The sequence below is a fragment of the Protopterus annectens genome, chromosome 6.part1 (assembly GCF_019279795.1).
Source record: "Protopterus annectens isolate FY-2018-M chromosome 6.part1, PAN1.0, whole genome shotgun sequence".
In the NCBI taxonomy this organism is placed as follows: domain Eukaryota; kingdom Metazoa; phylum Chordata; order Ceratodontiformes; family Protopteridae; genus Protopterus; species Protopterus annectens.
In genome coordinates, this window is record NC_056738.1 from 178,821,077 (window position 1) to 178,840,744 (window position 19,668).

Below are 19,668 nucleotides of genomic sequence, written 5' to 3' on the forward strand. Positions count from 1 at the left end.
GGGAAAGTCAGTAACCCCCACAACAACAAGCCTTTGTGAGTTGTGTTATATTTATAGAATGAAACAAGTTCAAATTTCACACGCAAACTGCCCAGTCAGTGCTGCACTGACACACATTGACAGTTCTTAAATAAAGAGTGCCATACACTGCTGTTATTGCCCCTTTGGTGTTGTAATATAAGACGCAATGTTTAAAACAGGTGGTAACTCAGAAAAGCAGTAATGTGAAAAAAGAATACAACAATTCTTTTCAAGAATTTGAAAGCTGTGAAATTCATGAAAGCCCATAAACATTTTAGAAAAGAAGATGTTTGTGTTGAAGAATTAGAAGCAACAGAATTCAGACAGAACAAGGCAGCAGAACAGGCATATACTATGGCTGCTTCAGAGTACATATTTTAAGGATATTCTATTTAGTTTATGCTTTGAGGTGCACTATAACTGAAATTAAAGAAAAGCCTGGCATATTGACATATTTACCAAGGTTTTAATTTGTTAAATTAGATATTTTGTTACATAAGCTTGTCATTTTAAGAGTTTATTTTTCCGTTTGGGAAAGAAATACTGTTAAGATATTCAAAAATGTACACTGAACAGAGTGTGCTTGTGTGTTTGGTGGGCAGGGGGGGCTGATTTCTAGAAGTTGGTGAAGATAGTGTGTAGTCTAAAAGTTGGTGAACGATGTGAACTACTTCTAAAAAATATCAGAATGGCAAAGTAAAGTAGTGCACATGTATGGTGTTCACTGCCCTATATCTGTACTGCAGCTCCCCAGTGTTAACTGAGCATGACATGTATTCCTCATTACTACACTCATTATTAAAGCTACAGAGCATTATTTACTTCATGCCCCACTGCCTGTCTTACAATAAATAAAATGCTGTATTATACACATTAATACTGAGGCTGTAGCATTATTGTATATGAGTTCTGAAACTGTTGACTGTGTAGTAGCATAACATGGCTTATGCCCTGAATTAATTTTATAATGGATTTTATCCCACTTCGTCATATTATGCACATTGTAACTTTTTGTGAAGCAATTTAGCCGTCTTTATTCACATGTACAGTCACTGTAGTGAATTAGCATAGATATTATTCTTCCGTATCTCAACCTAAGAGCAACAGATTTATTTTATTTTATATTCTCATTTTTCTTTTCTGTCCCTTATGTCCTCTCAGGTAGCTGGGAGATCCTGATTAGAATTCTCATCACTGATTTTTTCAACATCAGGATTTTTCTCACTCTGAGAAGGTGGTCTGCTCTTCTGGATTATCTAATTAGGCTACAGACTCTGCTCTTAACATTGCAGAACCCACTAGGAAGAAGTACAGAACTAACTCAAAAAACAAGCCACTCTGGTAGAATCACAAAATCAATAGTCTGTATAACAGAAGGAAAAAAATCGTAGCAAAAATTAGGAGGTGCAGCACCCATCAGGATAAAAGCACTCTCATCAAACTAAACAAACAACTCAGAGGACAAATAAAGTCTACCAAAGCCAAACTTGAGGTAAATTTGGCCTCGCAGACCAAGGACAATCACTAAGCATTCTTTAGCTATGTCCTCAGCCTCAAAGGTAATACACAATTGTGTGTAGAGCTCATTGTAAATGGAACCATTTATACTAAACTGGAAGATATAGCAAACCTACTGGCCAACAAATTCAGTCCCAGCTTTACCACTCTCTCCCCCCTCAACCTTCCCTCAGGAAATACCATCAAAAGTAACTCCCCTAGGCCCTGCTATAAATAAGGAAGAGGTCCTTAATGCTTTCTCTAAGGCCAAAAACACTGCATCAGTGGATCCAGACAGCATTCCAGGATGTCTTCTAAATAGCATGGAACATGAACTATCAGGCCATCTGGAATTGCTATTTAACTGTAGCCTCCAAACAGGTGTCATGCCTCATGAATGGAGAACAGCAACTGTCATTCTTCTGCACAAAGGTGGGCCATCTGCAGACCCTGGAAACTACAGACCCATTAGTCTCACTAGTCATATACAAAGTCATGGAAAGAATTATCATGGAAATGATAAATAATGATATATTAAACCTACAGACACTGCATTCAACCCAGTTTGGTTTCATCAAGGGCAGGTCATGCCTACTCAACCTGATGGACTTCTTTGAGAAGGTCACCAAAGCAACGGATGAGGGAAAAATGGTTCACACTGCCTACCTTGACCTGGCCAAAGTATTTGAAATAATACCCCACTCGGGCATTGTTGACAAATTCAAGACATTAGGTACAAATCCATACGTCACGCTGTGGATAGCCAACTGGCTCACAGACAGGACCCAGGAAATTAGAATTTGAGAGTCTACCTCTAGAAAGAGGGCAGTCACAAGTGGAGTCCCTCAGGGACTGGTCATTGGACTGCTCCTTTTTGGCATTTCCTTCTCTGAAATCAAAGCCAATGTCGATGGTCTCTGGCTGACTAAATTTGCAGATGACTGCAAATTAGGAGCTGTCATTGAATACCACAATGACACAAATATTGTCCAGGAAGGACTGACACAGACAAAGAACTGGTGTCAAAGCCATTGGCCTAAAACTAAACGCCAAGAAATGCATAAGTGTCCTTCAGGAAGTCATCCATCCCTGGTAACGGTCATATTGACAGCACACCCCATAGAGTTGGCCAAGTAGTCAGGGACTTAGGGACACACATAGACAATAATCTATCCTTTGACCATCATGTGTCTACAGTAGTGAGGAAATCATTCTACGTTGCGCGGTTTTATTTATTTATTTATTTAATATTTGTTTACCCAGAAAGTCCGACTTGGAACAAAGCCAATTTTCAGCAGAGGCTTTGAATAATGGTCCAGATGCATATCTTTGTAAAGTGGGAGGAAACTAGAGTACCCGGAGAAAACCCACATGAACGCAGGGAGGACATGCAGATTCTGAACAGAAGGCACTCCAGCCAAGAATCGAACCGGAGAACCTCTTGCTGTGAGGTGACAATACTACTGCTGCACCACTGTGCTGTCCAACTTATAAATAAAGATGGCATCTAGCTCTAAGAAAATCATCATTCCACTGTATTCGGCATTCATCAGATCTAACATTGAGTACAATGCCCCCTTTTATATGTAGCTGTTGTTGTGTCTTTCGGTTTTTCCCGGTTAGGTGTCACCACAGAGGAACTCCGGTCTGCTAATGATTGGCAGTAGATTTTTTATATGCCGAGTTGCCGGCCCTGACGCACAACCTTCAATGAAGGTACGCCCATTCATGCATGTCTCCACACAGAAGACGCTCTAGCTGAGAATCGAACAGGACAATGTCTTACTGTGAGGCGACAATGCTACCGCAGCACCACCACTGCAGTCCTCACCACTTTTATATGTAGCTAACCAGGCATATCCAAGAAAGGGAACATCCACAGAGGTTCCTCACTAAAAAGAATATAGGGCATAAGTAAAATGTCCTATGCAGACTGCCTGAAGGCCCTTGTGAAGGCTGCCAGCCCAGCTAGATAGAATTCTGTAAATAATTCTATGTCATTGTTAATATTAATATGATCCACAGCTTGTTTTACAAATGTAAATAAACTATGTTATGTGCTGAGCTTCAAGATTGCAACCACAGTGCACCCTGCTGGAAGAAAGCAGAAATGTGTATAAACTCTATGCCTATGTAATGTATATTTCATCATAGAAATTGGGATATACAGAGTTAACTTGCAAAACTCTTAGAAAATAAGTTGATAAGTAAAGAGTTTTATGATGTGTTATAAAGTCAGTTTATCTCAAGCTAAGAGACAGGTTGTCTAGGCTAGGAGTTTCTTTCTATTGTCTTAAGACAGAGATAATTACTAGGTTTCAGATGTAAAGTGTTTTTGTATTGCTCTGTGACTTCCTAGCAGCTGTACATATGAGATTTAAGTATTTTTGACAGAGACAAGTTAAATTCTGTTGGTATCTGTTTAGCCTAGGAACTAGATGCAAGTGTCAAATAGTGATGTCATCTAACTAACCTAGCAGTAGTGTGTATTATTAATTTAAGTACTTTCTCGGAGAGAAAGAGTGCATTTTGTATCTTGTCTTGGACCTAGTAAAAACATCCACTCACCAGTATTCGCTTTACTCTGTAAGCAAGACTTAGATCTTAGTATCTCTGTTAGAGATAGATAGGAAAATAGATCAGCCTAGATGTTTTCTGTATTTATGTGAGACTGTCCTACAATGTTGTTTTAAAGTATTTCCTGAGATTTCTGAACTCTATTGTCACTGTGCTGAGTTAGTGTATTGTCTATTATTAAATATATTTAAACTTATTAATGGTGACTAATTTTGTGTAGAGATATATAAGCTCTTAGAGTACTTGCATGTATTTGGTGACACTGTATAGGCCACTCCTAAATAGCCTAAGCTTGGACACACTTACCAGTTGGATAACAGTAACATTACACACTAGAACTGGACACTCTTTGGTAAGGCCCTTTATAGTAGGTGATAGTAGTAGTTGGTGGCAGTCAGTACTACCTTATAGTCTGGGCAGAAGGGGGCATAGCTAGTGAACCTCTGGCAGCCTTCCCCAGGAGTGTCTGTGTGTTTGTATATAAATCAAATCTCAAAGTGTGTGTGTGTGTGTCAGCTACTTGGGCAGGGACATGAAGCACTGGTTGGACAGAAAGGGTGCTGGAGGTTTTGGCTTGATCACTCTGCTGAGATCTTAACCCTATAGATGTGTCAGTGGGAAGTCTTATTGGGGATCTGGAGAGAGAGGGAGAAACCAGCCCTAGACTGACTGTGATCTCTGTGTGCTCTTAAGGGAAATTGTTCTTTACTATGCGTGTACTTATTATCCTCCCAATGTGCACGCCCCTCACTGTTGTTAGTGGTGAGGATAGAGGCTCCTTGATTACTGGGCCAGTGCAAAGGCATCACACTATCCCTGTATTCTGTCTCCTAAAGGCTGTTGAGGCGAGATCTATGCCTGGCATACAGGGCATTGTCAGACACCATTCTGATGGACCTTCTGCAAATCCATAAAACAAACAGCATCAGAATGACCCATTCAAAAGACTTAAACTTTGCCTGTGGTATAAATAGGACCTGCTGGAGATACAGGTATGTAGCCTAGAGACTGCCCTGTCTCTGGAACAGCCTACCCACCCATGTGAAACAGAGTTCCTCTCTAACCCAATTCAAGTGTAACTTGGACAATGGAATGGAGAACAGGAAATTCATCACTGGCTTGGCATCTATGTCCCTAATGGACACTTGCTTGGCATCTATGTCCCTAATGGACACAGGCAACCTGCAAATGGTTCATCTCCCAGGCCCCTGCTTGTAAATGTTTCATCTCCCAAGCCTCTGCTTACACTTATCAAGGGTGCCAGAACTTGTCAGAGATTTGGAATGCATGGCTAGGCTTAAAAAGTCCTTGTGGTCATTAACCTAGTAAAAACGTATGAGCCTATTAACAAGCCACTGTAGCTTGTCTATAGCTAGTGCATTGTCTAACAGCAGCACGATGGAATTCATTACTGTGAGTATTACGCTTTTTTCACTTTTTTCATAATTGAAATCAGATGTATGTACAGCTGTACATCTTCTGGGGAAAGGGCAAAGGAGGCATGCTGCTTGTGTACATCTGACAGCAACAGGTTGAAATATGGTGTTGTGCTCTATTTGTTCCTTCATTTTCTTCCCAGTTTGACTTTGAAGGGGTAAACAGGAGGTATCTGCCTTTACAGTTTAGGGTTGAGGAGCAGTTGTGTAGATGTATAGCAGCAATAATTTGAAATATATCATTACAGCCATTGGCCTTTTCACTTTTATCCCAATTTAACACTGAAAGAGTGCAGACAGTAACTATTTTGTTTGGGAGGGTAAGTAGGAAGTCAGTTATCTCAGATTTAATTTATTTACCTTCATGTACATTTTATTTCAGTTTATAGGTAACTACTACTCATTTTATTGTTAACTCTTGTGTTATCAGCCCTGAATATTAAGCTTAGACATAGCTTACTGCTTCCTTGAAGCATAACATTTTTCAAGTTCTTTCTTTAGTAATGATTTTTTTTTTGTTCGGGTCAGCACAAGACCAAATCTAGGAAAAGGCACTAAAATGTATCACAGCACTCTTACAATGCCATAACTTCTGGGGGCCTAGCATCTCCCTGAGCCCAGGCGTAATTACAATTTTTCCTACACAATTGTTACATTACAGTGGTGGGCAGTTAGAATGGGTTAAAAGGCTGTAGGAAAAAGCTGACAAGTAAAATAAAGTGTGAGAATACAAAACAAAAGTGCACTGGATAGTATGTGGAGGTAAATATAGGAGGGAAATGGGGAGCACTGGGGAGTGTGCCAGGGTGGCAGTAAACTGCAGGGTGGGGAGTGCCATGGGGCCCTTTATCTAGGGCTCCTTATTTTTTGAAGCTGCCTGTGTAATCACTGCATATGGCATTTAAAAACTGTACTTCTAGGAGTTGTTGTTTGTCTTTTTGGCTTTTCCCGGTTAGGGGTCGCCACAGCGGAACTCCTGTCCGCTAATGATTGGCAGTATATTTTTATGGTGCTGAGTTGCCAGCCCGATGCCCAACCTTCAGCCAAGGCACACCCATTCACGCATATCTTTTGGAGGCCACTCGACCACAGGGAGGACATGCAGACTCCACACAGAAGGCACTCCAGCCGAGAATCAAACAGGAGAACCTCTTACTGTGAGGCAACAACGTTACCGCTGTACCACTGCAGCTTATTATTTAATCTGACAAATGTTCTTCTTCTTTCGGCTTTTCCCAGTTAGGGGTCACCACAGCGGAACTCCAGTCCGCTAATGATTGGCAGTAGATTTTTTTACAGGTGCCGAGGTGCCAGCTCGACGCCCATCCTTCAACAAAGGCACACCCATTCTGCACATGTCTTTCAAACGCCACAGGCTAAAAGATGTGTGGCTATCACTAGGCAAGGGGTGTGTTTTTATTATGCAGGGGGGGCAAAGGATGTAAAGTTGACAACTTTAAGCATTGGTGGCTGTAGCAGATTCATTATGAAATGAATATAATGTCTTGTGTTAAGGAGAAAAATAAAAGAAATTGGTAGTCAGCAGGTTGCAAAAAATTAACAAAGGTGTCAAAATCAGAAATATTAAGAGCAAGATAAGATCATTAATGTGAATTTTGATAGCTATAAACATAATGGTGCCTCAATGGACTGGTATTACATGAAGTTGCAATTTGGGAGACCATCTCATACCAAAAGTAATATTTCTGTAACTTCAGAGGTTTCATCTATTTGGACAGTTCTTATGGCCCTTTCATTTCTGACACCATGTAAAACACATCTAAAACAGTGTATCAGACTGGCAAAATAGCAAGCATTACACAAGCATGTTGTTCACTGTCCAGTAGCTTCACTGCAGCTCCCAGCTTGTGACTGAGCACATGACACTAAATGCTGTATGCAGTTCTGAAAATCCTGACTAAATTTCCAATTCAGGAAAAATAGCATTATTAAGGAAATTTTGCCTGAAGTAAATCTGTATCCTAAAACTTAGCATGTATGATGTGTGTTTGTGGGTTGGTGTGTGTGTGCGTGTGTGTGTCAAACAAGAGAGACAGAGAAAGAATGTGTGTGTGTGTGTGTGTGTGTGTGTGTGTGTGTGTGTGTGTGTGTGTGTGTGTGTGTGTGTGTGTGTGTGTGTGTGTGTGTGTGTGTGTGACACCATAGTGCTTTTCAAACCTGTAGCATAACATGATTTTGTTTACTACATGCAACATACAGGTGGGCAAAAATTTAATTCTTGGGCTTCATTTGCCTGAAATTCAGACCACAGATTACTGCCACTCCTCCACAAGAAATCACTGTCAGCGAGTTGTGCTGGCAGAGATGCCACTTTTGGGGGCAATTTCCCCATTCTTCAAGTTGCTGCAACCATGGATCTATATATAAGTTCATGGGGTGGGGGTGTTGCCCCCTTTAAAAAAATCTAAAATGTGTTTTTCAGTTGTTTTGGGGGGAAATGCAGTTCAGAGATTTTGATCCTTGGAGGAATGATCTTCATCTACTCATAGCGGGAGAATTTCCTACACTCCCTTGATATTTCTCTTAGGTAAATCCATGCAGAAAATATATTCTCAGACTTTTGGATTACTGATGCATGTTATAGAGATTTTCAGTGGTTATGATACTGTCTTGTTACTTTTATTGAATTTACTTGCTCCTTCTTGGCCTGTTTTGTTTTTGGTATATGTTTCTACTTTTTGTAGCAGTTATGTTATTCCAGTTTTTTACAAGCTATTTGGATTTTATGACGTTTGAGCCTCTACTTGGCTTTGTGTTTTACTTCAATGGTCACCTTTAAATATATAATTGTAACTGTGGTATTTAAATGTACTTCCTGTTCATATGCATACCCCACTAAATATTGTGTATTCTGTGGCTTAACTTTTTTAGGTTTGCATGTTTTGTATTACCGTATCATTCTTTGTGACTTACATGAATGCATAACAATGTGACAAGGACATAGAAAGACATCTACTGTTTTCAGACCAGGACGAACTCTCACAGACGATTTGCTGCCACAGAAACAGCAGCTTTGCTAAATATGTCAGATTGTAGGAGTCAGTGAGTCACTTGCTTAAAATTAATATCAAAATAGTCCTATGTCCATATATGCAAAGTTTGAAGGTGATGTCACGGCATGTAGGGGCTTGTCAGGTTACGTCTGTAAGGCAGTAGTATACACAGTTAATCACTCCTAGCTATTACCTCCGTACAAGACCTAGATCTATAGCAGTTCTCCCTTCCTTGTTTTCTCCTAATCAGTGCCTGATATCCACATAACAAATTCCCCTCTGGCACACTACCACCTTATCCCTTTTTGGTGTTAGTCTATTACTCTAAAAGCATCTTGTGGTAATCAGTAGTTCTCTGTCCTTGTGGCCATGATTCTGAGTCAGTTTCCTTTTATCTTAAGACTTTTCTGATGGCTGGTGTTCCCTCACACAAACATGCGTGCACATGTGCACCCACCTGCGCACACACACACACACACACACACACACACACACACACACACACACACACACACACACACACAACAGCCCCCACCATACACCAATGCAAACACATAAACTTACACATATTCACATAAATGTGTGCACATATGCATGCGCACAAACACACACACACACACACACACACACACACACACACACACACAACAGCCCCCACCATACACCAATGCAAACACATAAACTTACACATATTCACATAAATGTGTGCACATATGCATGCGCACAAACACACACACACACACACACACACACACACACACACACACACACACACACACACACACTGTCTAAGTCACACTCAGCAGAAGCAGCAGCACTACCACCACTACTACTGATCACCTTATCAAAACTGATTCTCACCCAAAAAGTGGTACTGATCATACGTTGAGCAAAATATCCCAGCCTTACAACTATCCACCTCACAGCTGCATCTCATTTCAGTACTTCTGTTTCTCTAGCAGCTCTGTTCTGCAGCCTGCAGTGTCCTCATATTTCAGCATTTCTGCACATGACAAAGGAGTTCTGAAGATCTCCCAAAAATAATTGTATTCTATGTAAGACTAATTTAAAAAATGTTCATATTGCTTATGTAATGGAAGTCTCTCCTAACTTATGCCCCAAAATATAAAATTATAAATGCAAAACTATTTCGAAATTATACTCTTTGCAAGACTGATGTAAGAAAATCCCAGTAATGAGGGCATCTGTAATGTCCTATCCCTGCCCCTGGGTTGGGACACTTGCAATCTGCTAACATGGAGGCCCACGATGCCGTTTTCATATCAATGAATTGCTTCCACACACAAACAGCTTAAAGGGTATTTATTATCTGGTGGTGGTTTGCTAAGTATAAAGTCTGCTCCCAGGCCATGCATTTGCTTATACGCCCTCTTCAGATGGAGTGCATCAGCACACAGTTGTGTCCACCCTGCCCTCCCTCCCCAGATGAGCACACCTATTTTCCCTTGCCAGCACCACACCAGAACCATTAATTAAACTCAGGTCATCTGGAACATAGTCAGGGCATTATTCCTCTAGGACACTGGAATGGACTACACAGTAGCATTTTTGGCGTAGTGGCACATTTAACTATTCTTCATAAATGACTAAGCATTTGCACATTCACTGGCAGGAAACCCTTACCACTCTGTATTCACCCCTCCCCCATTCCATTTGAAGAACAGGGAATGGTGTGAGCAAACCTCTACTATAGAAACAGAAGCTTTTTCAGTAGATATGCTCAGTCCCTCTTAGCTGCATTAGTGAGCAGGTGAGAAATGCTGTCTGCCATCACTGCTTTTGTGTTCTGTGTGTGCTTTTATTTTTTTAAGCCGCGGTGGTGCAGCGGTAGCTTTGTCGCCTCACAGCAAGAGGTTCTCCCATTCGATTCTTGGCTGGAGCGCCTTCTGTGTGGAGTCTGCATGTCCTCCCTGCGATCAAGTGGCATTTGAAAGACATGCGTGAATGGGTGTGCCTTTGCTGAAGGTTGGGCATCAGGCTGGCACCTCGGCACCCTAAAAATCGACTGCCAATCATTAGCGGACCAGAGTTCTGCTGTGGTGACCGGGAAAAGCCGAAAGAAAAACAACATTTACTTAACTTATTTATTTTAATTTTATTTACCAGGTAAGTCCAGCTGAACCATAACCTTTTCTATAGGAGTGATATGGAGAGGTACTCTCCAGATAAATTACAAACAGCAGTCAAATAAAGACTTCCTATAATATGTTGAGAACAGCAATATATAAACAATACAAAAATAGAAGTCATTAACATCTGGTTAGTGAAATAAGCACAATGCAATAGAAATGTAGTTAATAAATGTAAATAGTATATTATGTACCAGCTTTCTTCCCAGGCCTCCACTGATAAGGAGTCCCTCATGGCCCCTTTACATTTTTCCATAAACAAATGCAAATATATCAGAAGGCAATTATTTGTACATTACCTATGCAGATTCAGTCAAAAAAGCTATTCAATCTCTGAGTCTGTTTTTTCCAAACATCTTTATTGAAGTATCACTTGTGACAAAGGCAAATTTACATTCACATAATCACACTATAATTAACATAACAAACATTTTACTTCACATATACTGCCACACATCACACAACCCAAGCAGCATTACATACATTTCCCAATTCCTGCCTTTTTTTAAAAAAAAAAACAAGAAACATCATTATCAAACAATCACTTACTACATAGGCAATCATACATTTATACAAATGAAAACAAACCACATTGACACAATCCTATATGCAAGCATTCTACATCATAATCCATACTGACACACTCCCATTTGAAAACACCGTACATCACTTATAACCCACCCAAGCCAGCTCAGTCAAACACTACACAGCTCATCTAAGTCCTGTCACCTTTCAAACAGCATTCCTCCCCTGTATGCATTGCTCCCTCAATTAACATATTTTGATCAAGATTGGGGAAGCATGTAGGGAAATAAATCAGTGTTATTAGATGATGCCTGGTAATGATACACACTTTTAGATAAATTGTAGGGTGGTATTCATATTCTGGCAGTTAGCACATCTGTAACGGTTATGAGCAAAAAGTTTTGCTACACTCAAATGTAAATGAGCTAAACACAGTGCATTTGTGTTGACTAAGGTAAAGCAAAGGCATTTTGAAAAGCACACCTACTTGGGGCAAAAGCAAATAAATAGCTATGAAGGACTAAGTGAAACTTGTAAGTGAAACCAGTAAGCTTCATATTACTTTGTATATATTCAGATATTAGGGACAGACATGGCTATGTGCAATCACATTTAAAATACCCAAGACAATCTGAGGACTGTGCAGCTTTTATTACTGATATTTAAAAAAATAAAAGGGGTTAATATATTTTATATAGGGGTATCCTTATGTAGACACTTTGATAGTTTCATTAAAGAAATGAAAGGGGGTGATAGGAAAGACTGAAAAAAGGGAGACACAACAAATAGGGGTAAACAGAAGGAAAAACATCAAGAGGGTTGTGCTAGAGGAGGTGAGAAAGGAGGGGCACAATGTTTTTTGACTGAGGATAGACCACCTATTTTTTCAAAGGTTTTTTATATTAGAGGGTAGTTTGGGTGGGAAAAAGGTAAGAGGGTGTAGGTGGAAGGAGAAGGGAAGAATGGCTAAAGTGTCAGCAGGTGTCCCAGCACCCAGTGCCTCAAAATTTCTACTGCCAGATGCTGGTACAGTGGAGGATCCCAATATTGAGATGGTGGGGGCCTGTGGTGGTATGGTGGTTGGCACTAGCTAGGACAGCATGCCTTCTACATGCTGCAGTGAAGCCTCAGCCAGCTGAATCCTCCAAAAAACTTCCTCTTCCAGCATATCCTCAATGAATTTTCAAAGCCCCCATTCTGTGAGGCTTTCCAGACCTCCTCCTACCAGGGTGCCTGCAAGACCAGTGCTATCACCCTGACCCAGGAAGGATGTCCCAGAAAAGGCAGAGGGTGAGCAATCCCTAACCTGGGAGGTACATGCCTGGTCACTCCAAGGGATTTTAAAGCTGTGGAAGAGAAATAAAATAATAAAGGACAAAGTGATACATAAATAAGTAAATAAAAATAGAAAAAATGTGGGGAGACAAAAGAGAAAAAAACACTCAATACAATCACACATCGTGTTACATAATATTACATTTCTTACTTTAAAACATTTATACTTTTATACATCCTTATTGAAGTAAAACAGACTGGATGGGAAGTGTTTATTCATACTTTTATTTGAAAGTGTATGGGATGTGCTTATGCACAATTTTTGGGATGAAATGTTATGGAAGTGGTTATGCTTATGTAGCAGGACAGTGTTTGATATCATGTAATGGTGGGGTTTACATTTTGTAGTCTACTACACAAACACAGTCATTTAAATTCCTGGCAAGTTTACTCCGTTTATGTTGCCTCTTCTCATACACCATGACAGTTACTATCAGTTCAATTAATATCTTATTAACAAATGAAGATGGAAAAGCTCTAGAGTGTCTCATGTTGCCCTTTGATACTGTCAATGCAGGCAGTCTCCTCAGGTGTAAAAAATTCTATTAGAAGTTTCATATAGCAAAAGCTTGTGTCAAAGTAAACTTGCCAGGGATTTAAATGACTTTAAGGATGGCCATGTCTTTACATGGCCCAAGCAAACTATCACCTCTCCTTTTGAGTACAATAGCAAGGAAGCCTCTAAAACAATGACTGGAGTTAACTCTGTAAAATCACCAGTTCTGGTCAAACTAAATGTTTTAGAAAGGACTAATGTGGTAATTGAACCATCTAATAATAGTGACTCAAGTCAGAGAGTAATAAAGTTAGATGAGGCGGTCATCGAGAGTAATTTACTACCACTGGGTAATGATGTAAAACGGAAAAACATCCCATCCAGCTGTTAGATCTCTAAACACCACTGAGAATAACATATGGGTTTTCCAGCACTTTGTTACCTATCAGTCAGAAGCAAATGAGGACACACAGTTGTTCGCATAGCAGGGGTTAAATGAAATGGAAATTGCAACCTGATTCAGACAACAGGTTGCTGAAGAGGATGTGATTCCAGGTAGAGAATCATTAATTTGGAATATCTCTTCTAGGGTTCTTACAGTCGATGAGAAGGTGATATTAGAGAAGGGCCTTAACTTTATACTAGCTCAGAGAGCAGCGTTGAGTGATAGTATTATTGATTTAAAGATGTTTTTGAGAAATGTTACCTTGAAAGTGATGTTCAATGGTTCTACAGTTAGGAATGAGAGTGGTGGCTTTAGAAAATCAGCTCATTCATGCCTGCTATACATCCAGTCTTTGACCAATTATGTGAGAGAGACTTGTATGACTTTTTTGAGAGAGGGCTCTAGTGGTAAAACTCTTAACAACCTTTCAAAAGGTGAGAGACAAGCTCTGCATATGTTAGCAAAAGATCCTAACATAGTTATCAGACCTGCCGATAAGGGTGGTCTGATTGTTGCTATGGACAGAATGTTTTATTTTTCAGCCAGGAACCAGATGTTAAGTGACACTTCTACATATACTGTGATTACAATGTCATTTTGGCCATGGAAAAGTGGATTGTATGTACTTTGTATGAATGTTTAATGTGTAGATTAATTAGTTTACAGCTATATAACTATTTGTATGTGAAAGAACCACTCATTCTGATTATACCATGACTGCCAAAAATCCACAAAAGCAAGTATAAACCTCCCTTCAGGTCAATAGTGGCAAGAAGGAATTGGTGCACATAGACATTTTCTGTCTTTGTAGAGAAGTATTTAAGATCGATTAATGATAAAAACAGCTATCTTGAAAGATTCTAAACAGTTTTTACAGGATTTGTTTCAGTTTGTTTCTCAACAGTATCCTGTAGATTTGCCTTATATTTTCATGACCATAGATGTTCAATTACTATTTACTAACATTCCAAATGATTATGGTTTAGAGGCATTGAAGAATTATCTCCAACATTTTAGTGATTACGATCATTGATTAACTGATTTGCTATGTTTATTTATGGAAATTGTGTTAGAGAATAATATGTTCTTATTTGATAAATGTTATTACTTACAGAATGATGGAGTGGTTATGGGCACATCCAGTGCCAATAGCTACACCAACATTGTGATGGCTTGGTGGGAGGATGCAGCAGTAATTAAATGTGAATGGTTCAAAGCTAATGTAGTATTTTACTGATGATTCGTTGATAATCTTTTCCTGGTATGGAAAGGGAGTGAAGGTAAATTACAAGATTTTTTGAGTATGCCAACACCTCCCATTCCTTTTTGAAATTTACTATTTTTAGTTCTTATGGCAGGATAATTTTCTTAGATGTTAATATTATTAGGAGTAAGGATGGTAGAATTACTATTGGGATATATAGGAAACCATGTCACAGAAACACCTATCTTCATAGGTGAAGTATGCATCGTAGTGATGTCTTTCGGAACACAGTAAAGGGCCAGGGTATACAGCTGTCCAGGCTCTGTGTGAGGGGCAGTGCTTTCAATGAAGAAATTTCTAAGTTGAAAGTCAGATTTAAGAATAGGGGTTATATAACCACGCACTTGAGCGAGGTCACCAACCTAAAAGATAATATAGCTAAACCTTATTTTTCTGAAAGGATGGTGGACACCAATAGAGATCATGATCAGAACAAGAACAGTGTGGTAGGGATATCAATACACTTTAGCAGCAATTGTAGTGCTATTATAGATCTTATTAAGAGACACTGGTCACTTTTAACCCTTGAGCCTATGCTTAGGAATTGCGTAGGCGATTGTCCAAGATTTTGTTTAAAGAACAAAAAAAATGTGCAGGATGTTATGTTATCCGAAAACTTTGGATATTGATAGGATATCTGCATTTACTGGTATGAGACCTTGTTCCTCATGTAATTATTCTTCTTTCATTAGTTTGGACTCTGAATTTATACATCCTGATATGGGACATCAGTTTCACTTTAAAGTTATGGCAGACCGTGGCACTAGTCAAGTGGTTTATTTGGCTGTAAGTCAACTATGCAGGACTTTCTATTTGGGAAAGACTGATAGGGCATTGAGGCCATGCATAAAAGAACACATCTATCATATCAAACTATTATCCCAAAATAATGCATTGGCCAAACATGTTATGGATAAGGGCAGAGATCATACATTCAAGTTTATGTTAGTGGATTCCATTAAGGCAAGTAATAGGGAAGGTGATATAAGGACTTATACAGAATCATTTGAGGCCAAATGGATTATTAGAATGTGAGCAGACAGAGGTAAGGAATTGAATGATAGAGTGTCTTTGAAACCTTTTCTGAAATTGAGAGGAATAAGGTGAGGTTGGTTTTGTACTTGATTTTTTTTTTGTTTAATGATTTGTTTAATGTTGTTCAATGTGTTTGATTTGATTGGTTGGTTGGAGACACATTGTTTTAATTAGACTGGATTGTAGCATTTATATAGCTTGTTACTTTGCTACTTTTTAATGGTCTGAAGAAGCAATGTGATAGATTGTGAAAGTGCTCACTGATTTATTAAAGTTTTGTATTTTTTAACAGAGAGTCCATCTTTATTTAGTCATTCAGTCCTACTCAAGGCTGGACCATGCATTGGTTTTACTCATTTTACTGTTTGTGTGGATGATATTTGGAGAACTTTTGGGTAAATCATTTGCTCCAGGAACAGTGGTGCTTGGTGTGTTTTTGTATATTTAATATAGAGCTCTGGCTTTCTTGCCTACACCTGGTTTACTCACTTAGTCTGCTGGTCTGACCTATGCTTCTTCAGGTCATCATACCTGTGACGGCACTGCTAGCCGGAGCAGGAGATCCCTGTCAGGGTTTCCAGGTGTTCACCCAACTCCCTCCTGATATAATTTTTTTCCCATTAAGACCCTCTAGTGCACAGCTTGATCTTATCAAGGTATTTATCCAGGTATGACTTCTTCAGAGGGTAGAGCATTATTTTGGTTTCTTTATCTGTCCAACATAGAGCAAGTACTCTTGCCTTAACAGTTGTTGCCATAACTGGAAGCGCCAGTACCAAAATGAAGAAAGCATGAGCAAGTCTGTGGTTCAAGGTTTTGGAACCACTCCCTCTGGGTGTGACACAACTGTAACCAAACCGAGATAACTGTGGGGTTTGGTTTAACCAAAAGACTTTGACATCCTTCTTTAAAGGAATACATTCCAATTTGACTTATATGTGCATAAAAATGCAAAAATCAGTTATATCATGTGATACTTTTAATTGCCAGTATTTGTGTACCTTTCCTGATCTATCTTTTTTTGGAAATCTAACACCTGAATGTTATACTTTCCTTCACTGTGGCATCAGGGATATATTTTTTGGAGGGTTGTGTAAAAATATCTACCTATGTGGTTGATGAGCAATTTTTATAAACTTTGTTGTGGATAGAAGTGACAGGATGTGTCAGAGGAAGCTAGATGGGCAGAGATTACACTGTATTGTCATGCTTACTGTAATACATAAGACTCCATTTTGTTTTATCTGAATTTTTTCACATTTCAGCATAAATGAGCATATTCGACATTCCTGCTGCATGTTACCGAAGACATGGATGTGTTGCAGACATCTGCAGACTTCATCTCTATCCACGCACATTCACAGGAGTCTGAGTTCTTTTTCATGAATATTCCAGAGCAATTTATGCTCAAAAGCGGCCATACATGTTTTCCTGTTTCTATGATTCATAGACATTAACATAAAATTTCCTAATTTGCATACAAAATTTGTAAACAGACCTGAATTTATGTGAAAAAGTTGAATACTCTTAGTTAACTGCTGACTTTCTAAAGTAAGAAAATAGTAAAAAAAATATTATAATTTAATAAGAAGCACTTATAAATATGTAAAAATATTGAGTTAAATTAAGGAAATGTTCCTTTTACTAATATGTGCATTTTATGATGACTATTAATGAATAGTGTACAGCTGTTATTTGGAAGTGGGAATTCAGTACAGCAACACTGGAAATGATTAATAATTATTGAAGGAAATCCTTTTTTTCATTTAGTGATCATGCATACATGGTAGAAATGCAGTCATTAAGTTGTGAAGTACTGCAGTGGTAAGGATGTATTCTTGGCTCAAAGTACACTTGTCTTTTCTGGGGGATTTCTGAGTGTCACTGATGAATGAAAATTATATGAATATTTGAAAATGGTAGGCAATGGTGGAAGGATGAATGTGTTAAAAAAGTGTTTACTTTATTGATGTGAATGTATTGCAAATAGTCGTATAGTATAACTTCACTTGGCTGGACTTTGTGTGTATATAGGTATTAGGTTTGTTTCACCTAACATTTTTTGGAGGGTGGCCAGCACACATGGTACGTGTTGTGCAGTTTGAATGATGCTTACATCCAAACATTTTTCTTGTATGACTATGGCCTTTTTTTTCCTTTTTTAATATGCAATAATGATGCATAACAAGGGATCAAGGCAAAGAAAGCATAACTTCAGCCATGAGGAAAATCATGACATCATTGCAGCCCTTAGGGCATCTGGGAAATGTCTGTTTGGTAAGGGGGGGCCCAAACAAGCTGAGAGGAATAAAGCCCGAAATCTAATTGTCTGTGACATTAATGCAGTGGGAGGCAAAAACTACACATTAACACATTGTAAGAGGAGGGCAAATAATATGGCTGAACACGCTAGAAGCAAAGCAAGGCAGCATGCAATCACCTGCACCAGTACTGGGGCCATTCAACAATTATCCAATTAACACCAGATGAGGAATACCTTCTCTCCATTCATGAGGATAAGTATAACACTGACAATAATGGCACTGGAATAATCAGAGATGGTGTGGGCACTGGCCATTACCAATGCCTGCAGCAGCAACACTCATCTGCTCATGAAGGTTGGTTTAAAAACAGTACCATATATTCATATAGGAAATGAATGCTGACAATGGATAATTACATTAAATAAATGACCATTACTGTTACTAAGTAAGCCTTCTACATCAGCACAGAATAGCAATGAAGGCAGTGTGCATAGTAAGTGTTCCCCAGACCACCTTAATAAGCATACAGTAGTGCATGCCATTTCATTATGAGTAATGTTTTCAAAAAACTTTTACAGGGTCAACATCAAAAACAAACAGTTCCACCATACCAATGAATTTGGAGGATGACAGCAGCAGAATGGTTGTTGGTGATAATGATGAAGAAGACATAGTTACATTTATGAGCCAGCCTGAAGAAACTGGTCAGTGGTGCCCATGTTTAATGACAGGATCACACACCCCACAACATGTTACTAACTCTGCAGGAAGTGACAGTGCATCACAAATTCAAGCACTTGCTGACATTGCACTCGGGCTTGCACAGGAGGACAAAATATGCATTTCTACACTAGTAGCTCCAAACCCAGATGAACACTGATGATGATGGCAGGCATTAAGAGGTAACAGGTACAAAGGGGAAGCAGGCACAGACATTTGTTACAACTACCCCAAGAAACACAAACTGCATTGGCTGCCCAGCAGCTAAAGTGTCATGACATCATTAGTGCTCAGAGCACTGCCTTCCTTAACAAGTTTGTGAGTATTTCCAGTGCTACCTTGAAAAAGCAGAGCATAGGGATAATGCCATAATTAAACACCAAACATCCATGGCCACCTCCTTTCATACACTGGTTAGAATTTACCAGACTCAAGTAGGAGTCACTCTTTGAAAGGGAACAAGACCGGGTACTGTCTGGACGCATTGGGGCAGATCACATAAGACTCCAAATACTTCCCAGGAAAGTAATATAACTAGTTTGGGAGAAAAATCACAACAGATTTCATGCAGGCCATGTCAGCATTCATCTATACCTACCAGAACCTCAAATTGGAGTTCCTGATCAGATTCATGAAGCACTGTCCAGTCAGTGTCTGCAGGATTACCTGCATCAATTAGTTTACAACATCAAACCAACTCAATAAAATGAAAAAGAGATGTTTATTATTATTATTACTATTATTGTTTCTTACAAATGTAGCAAGTAGTTTGATAATGTTTAAATAGAAAAGAAACGTTTTTTTCATGTTAAATCAGAGTGCTAAAGGACTCTCTGAGAGATGAAAAAAGCTTACTTTTAAGTTAAATCTGAGAGCTGTATCACTTTGG

The 19,668-nt window shown here is 39.1% G+C and overlaps 1 long non-coding RNA gene across 1 annotated transcript in view; it reads left to right on the top strand.

The window, feature by feature from the left end:
- The window catches only part of LOC122805453, a 209,216-nt gene extending 191,835 nt beyond the window's left edge, over nt 1–17,381 (top strand). Inside the window, exon 3 of the long non-coding RNA XR_006365370.1 lies at nt 17,061–17,381. This is a non-coding gene — a long non-coding RNA (uncharacterized LOC122805453). The remainder of the gene's footprint in view (nt 1–17,060) is intronic.
- Nucleotides 17,382–19,668: the final 2,287 nt, after the last annotated feature.